Source organism: Bubalus bubalis, chromosome 6, assembly GCF_019923935.1.
Source record: "Bubalus bubalis isolate 160015118507 breed Murrah chromosome 6, NDDB_SH_1, whole genome shotgun sequence".
NCBI classification, from domain to species: Eukaryota; Metazoa; Chordata; class Mammalia; order Artiodactyla; family Bovidae; genus Bubalus; species Bubalus bubalis.
This window is the reverse complement of record NC_059162.1, coordinates 99,399,163-99,405,310: the sequence shown is the minus strand read 5'-3', so window position 1 is coordinate 99,405,310 and position 6,148 is coordinate 99,399,163.

The following is a 6,148-nucleotide window of genomic DNA, read 5'->3' as shown; positions in this document are numbered from 1 at the left end:
TATGTTGTTGTTGTTGTTTTTTTGTCTCCACTCAAATAAGCTTCCTGAGAACTGCACTTTGTCATGCTCATCACAGTACTCAGCATGTGGAATGGTTCCTATAGGGTGTTTAGATAATTCAGTGAACACCAAGTGAGCATCTACTAGGGACCAGGAGCTGTATTGGATGCTCGGACTGCAGTGATATATGGGGCAGACTAGGGTTTTGTCCTCTTGGATCTGCATTCTGGAGTATATTTTTTGAATGAAAGGCAGGCAGGTGTGCTATTAAAGACCTACATCTTTAATGTGCATGCTCAGTCTCTTCAGTCATATCTGACTCTTTGCGATCCTATGGACTGTAGCCTGCCAAGCTCCTCTGTCCATTGAGATTCTCCAGGCAAGAATTCTGGAGTGGGTTGCCATACTCTCCTCCACATATTTAATACTTAATACATGGAGTGATAAGATGATTTTTAATCAGGGCAAGTGAGAAGGACATTCTGAATATGAGCCAACTAATATTTAGGCCCTTCGTAGTCATCATGTCATTTTCTCCTACTAACCATGTTGTGTGTATTTGTGTTCTCACTTTGCAGAAAGGCCCCACAGCTAGAAGTGCATAATTTCTGTATGTGCGAAAGCTGGGAGGACCCACCAAAGCTGGTTGGGACATTCAGGACTTGATGAGACTTGATTATGTGGGTATCTCTCATGCCCAGGCTTTCTGGGCAGGACACCCCCAGGGCTCTTTCCTTCTGATCTGACTGAGTACTTACTGGTGACTTGGATGAGGCCACGTAATACAAGTCTCATCAAGTCCTGAATGTCCCAACCTGCCTTGGTGGGTCCTCCCAGTTTTCCACATATAGAAATGAGGTGGGGAATTAGAATCAAGATCTGATGTATTCTATGTCAGAACCTCTGCCTGATGTCCCAAGATGCGGAGGCCTAGAGGAGTGACAACATAATCCAGCCACTGCCTCTTCCTGTCTGACCACCAGTCTTGTGGCCTCAAGGCCCTCTAAGTCACATGGCTACTGCCCGGTCTCAGCCTTTCCTCTACTCCCTTGTCCACTTCAAGAGCTTCTTGCCTGGCCTCCCCACTCCAGACTGGTCGTCTCCAACTGTCTTTCATTTGGCATTTCAGTTGTTGTTGTTGTTCAGTTGGTCAATTGTGTCTGACTCTGTGACCCCATGGACTGCAGCAGGTCAGACCATCCTTCACTATCTCCTGGAGTTTGCTCAAACTCATGTTCATTGAGTTGATGATGCCATCCAACCATCTCCTCTTCTGTTGCTCCCTTTTCCTGCCCTCAATCCTTATCCACGTCAGGGTCTTTTCCAGTGAGTTGGCTCTTTCCATCAGGTGGCCAAAGGACTGGAGCTTCAGCTTTAGCATCAGTCCTTTCAATGAATATTCAGGGTTGATTTCCTTTAAGATTGACTGGTTTGACCTCCTTGCTCTCCAAGGGGCCCTCAAGAGTCTTCTGCAACACCACACTTCTAAAGCATCAGTTCTTCAATGCTCAACCTTCTTTATAGTCCAACTCTCACATCCATATATGACTACAGGAAAAACCATAGCTTTGACTATATGGACCTTTGTTGGCAAAGTGATGTTTCTGCTTTTTAATATGCTGTCTAGGTTTGTCATAGCTTTTCTTTCAAGGAGCAAATGTCTTTTAATATCATGGCTGAAGTCACTGTCCAGTCATTTTGGAGCCCAAGAAAATTGTTTCCATTTTTTTCATTGTTTCCATTTTTTCCCTATCTATTTACCATGAAGTGGTGGGACCAGATGCCATGATCTTAGTTTTTTTTGAATGTTGAGTTTCAAGCCAGATTTTTCACTCTCCTCTTTCACTTTCATCAAGAGGCTCTTCAGTTCCTCTTCACTTTCTGCCATAAGGGTGGTGTTATCTGCCTATCTGAGGTTGTTGATATTTCTCTCAACAATCTTGATTCCAGCTTGGGATTCATCCAGCCCAGCATTTTGTATGATGTACTCTGCATGTAAGTTAAATAAGCAAGGTGACAATATAAAGCCTTGACATACTCCTTTCCCAATTTTGAACCAGTCCGTTGTTTCATGTCTGGTTCTAACTGTTGCTTATTGACCTGAATACAGCTTTCTCAGAATGCAGGTAAGGTGGTCTGGTATTCCCATCTCTTTCAGAATTTTCCACAGTTTGTTGTGATCTACATAGTCAAAGGCCTTAGTGTAGTCAATGAAGCAGAAGTAGATGTTTTTCTGGAATTCTCTTGCTTTTTCTACGATCCAGTAGATGTTGGCAATTTGATCTCTGGTTCCTCTGCCTTTTCTGAATTCAGCTTGTACATCTGGAAGTCCTTGGTTCACATACTGTTGAAGTCTAGCTTTAAATATTTTGAACATTACCTTGCTAGCATGTGAAATGAGTGCAATTGTGTGGTAGTTTGAACATTCTTTGGATTTGCCCTTCTTTGGGGTTGGAATGAAAACTGACCTTTTCCAGTCCTGTGGCCAGGACTCGTATGGCAGTTAAGTGACCTCTCTAAAAGTAAATCTCATCACACCTAAGGGCTTGTACTCAGTCCAGACTCCTGGCTTTGACCCACAAGGCCATGCTTCACCTGATTGTGCAACTGACCAATCTGGATTCCTCCCCTTCCTTGGAGCCTGAGGGAATTCTTGGGACACTGTATAGCTCCCATTTGCATGCCCTTTGCTCATTGTACTTGCTCTGCCTGGAATTCTTCATGTTTCTACCTAAGGAGCCCCCTGTCCCACCAATCCAAGGTAAGGGTGGCCATCCTCTTACAACAGTCAGGCTGTGTTGAAAGGGCTTCTTGGTGCTTCTGTTCATGCCTGAAAGCATGAAAGCAGGGTCTGCATCTTAATAATAGAATCCAACATCAATTAGGCTGTGGAGTTGATAATCCATTATCTCATTGGAAAAAATGGACACTATTGCTTCCATTTTGTAGATGAGAAAACTGAAGTTCAGAAAGGGTTACTAACAGGGACTTCACTGACAAGCCAATGGTTAAGACCCAGTGCTTCCAATGCAGGCTGTGTGAGTTCAATCCCCGGTCAGAGCTAAGATCCCACACAATGGGTAGATTGGCCAGTTTGCTACATATCCAACTCTGAACTTAGTGTACTTTCTTTGTTTGCACAATCAGCCCAAGAACAGGCAGTATACCCTCTCTGAGTGCCAAGTTCTGTGCTAAGGGACCACAACCCTGGAGACAGAAGCCGTGTCCAAGCACTGTGCTCCTCTGCTGGTATCTAGTTACAGAAGGTGTTTACAGAAAGGTTTCAGTATTGTACCCGCCACTTGTCCCTAAGAGGCACCATCTTGTAGGGTTATCCCAGAACCCCAGCTCGCTGAGAGCCTTTGGGATCCTGGCTCTGTTGCTCACTCTTTCTGTTCAGCCTCCCAGCTTTGTCTATCCACAAATCTGAACACTGAACCTCTCCAACCTCATTCAAGTTACCAATCAGATCAGAACCAAAGAAAGAGCCTTTATATCCTGGATAACCTAGGCATAAGAGACAGCCACATAGTCAGGTCTCATCATGTCCTGAACATCCTATCCAGCCTTGGAGGATCCTGCCAGTTTCCCCACATGTAGACTGGGAGTGGTGGTACTATCTATATGTGGCATCTGATGGCACAGGTGGCATCTGTCCCTGAGTACTGAGGCAAACGAGATGACCTGGAGTCAGGATTGTGTGGGGTTTGCCTTTGTAGGTCCAGCACCCAGCAAGGTGCCTGGTACTCAGTGGGTACCCAACAAAGGCTTGTTGAATGGAGGAGTGGTTGACTTGTTATTAGTGAACCCATCTGGCACTTCCTGTTCCTTCTCTCATCCTAAACAGAAGTGTCCTGGTCAGCCCTGGCCCTCGGCCCTTTTCGCATTTATCCTACTACAGCTGTGACCTTGACTTGTGCCCATAAAGACAAGTAGCTCCCGGTCTATATTCAACCTGTGACTTTCTCCTAGTCTGCAAGTCCTCATCCATCCACTTCCCCATCTCTAGGATATCCCCTTCATCACCATCCATCCAATAAATATATTGAACTCCTCCCCCAGGTATCACCTCTGGGTAACCAATCAGAAATTGTCCCTGCCTGAAGGAAGCTTTCCCCACTCTTCTAGCAAACAGACCCCAAATGCACAATCACATAAAGACACTTGTTAGAAGTGCCATAAAGCTGAAGCACTATTATGTTTTATGAAAGTAAACTAAATGGTACCTGGTTCATCCTGGTGTGTGTGTGTGTGTGTGTGTGTGTGTGTGTGTGAACATTTCCTGAAGGAAGTGACATTTAAGCCAAGAGCAGCACTGTCACAAAAGCCAGGAAATGAATGTATTTTAAGAAGGGTGGAGGGACTTCCCTGGAGGTCCAGTGGTTGAGACTCCACCTGCCAAGGCATGAGGGCACAGTTTCAATCCCTTGTCAAGGAACTAGCATCTCACATGCTGCATGGTGTAGCTAATAAACAAATACAATTGAAAAAAAGAAAAAAAAAGAAGGATGGAGTGATAACCCTGGTGTTCCAGTGGTTAAGAATCTGCTTGCCAATGCAGGGGACACTAGTTCGATCCTTGGTCTAGAAGGATCCCACATGCTGCAGAGCTACTAAGCCTGTGTGCCACAACTACTGAGCCCATGCTCTGCAACAAGAGAAGCCACCCAAATAAGAAGCCCCTGCATCACAAGGAAAAGTAGCCCTACTCACCACAACTAGAGAAAGCCCACATGTAGCAATGAAGACCCAGCGCAATCACAAATAAACTAATAAAGGAAGAAGGTGGAGGAAAAACTTCAAATACTGCTGAGTTAACTTTGGGAAGATTGTCGGAATAACTTGGCATAAATCAGACTGGATTGGGTGGAGGAGTGAATGAAAGATGAGCAAATAAAGGCAGCAAGTGCAGATAACTGGAGAAGCTTAACTGAAGAAGATAACTGGAGAAGATAACTGGGAGTAGAAGAAACATGTCAATGTGGTAGCTATGTAGGATGCAGATCTGAGAAGGTCTTCAAGAATTTGTTTTTATTATTATTTTTTTAAGATGGGAGAGACATAAGGTGTTAAATGCTGCTAGAAAGGAGCCATAAAGGTAATAAAGGCAGAAATAAAGGGCTCGACCCATTTGTTATTCCTCCATTTAAGAAGTATCATTGAGCAACTGCCATGTGCCAGGAACTTTGCAAAAGATTGATGAGGTACTTGCTTTTAAGAAACTTATTTTTCAGGGAGGGAGGCAAGAAATAAGTAACAATGATTTCAGTGAATGGTAAGTGTGATGCGGAGATAAAATGAGGTGATGAAATGGAGGGGTGCGTTTCTGGAAAGGGTGATGTAACAAGCCCCCAGGCAGAGCAGGGGCGTTTCTGCTAATTGATGTCTGGGGGACCTGAGCCATCAGGGTAAGTCAGGGTTCAGTGACAGTGCATGGGGGTGGGGAAAGGAACAGTGGGAGAACAGGAGGAAGTCACAGGAAGTTTGCAAATGTCAAGGAAGGCTAATTCCAGAGGCCTCTTGGAGATGGTGAAGAGTAGTAGAGGGAGATGACCTTGGGGTTACCCTTTAGGACATGATCAGTAGGTCAACTGCTGACTCCAATCCGCTCTGGGTGCTCAGACTCAACATTACGAACCACAAACTCATCTCTTTCCCGGCAAATCTGCTGCTGACTTCCCAGTATTGAGGATGGAGCCACCACTTTCCAGGTTGCCAGTGACTGGCAGCCTCAGATGTTTCCGACTGCTCCCTTCTCCCTCTCTGATACAGAGGATCAGGCCCAAACAGACAGGCGTAGAAGGACTCCCAGATCAAGTTCCTCCTGCTGCTGCACACCCTCTTGGTCTTTCCTGCAGGAAGTCATGTCCACCTCCTCACCCCACCCCATCCCAGCCCACCCTGAAGATGCCTGCTCTCCTTGGTGGTAGGGAGTCCCTAGTCCAGTGAGAAAATGGGAGATGGGTCTGGAAGGGTGAAGCAGTCGACTAGGGTGAAGCAGTCCCAGGGGCAGCAGTGGCCTTGCCTGGGGAATCAGGAACAGAAGTTCATCTGGGCTGGCAGGGGAAGGGGCGAGGACTACGCGTGCCTGCCTTGGTCCTCACTTCTGACATCATGTCTCCTGGGACGGATGCCTTCTGAACTTTGC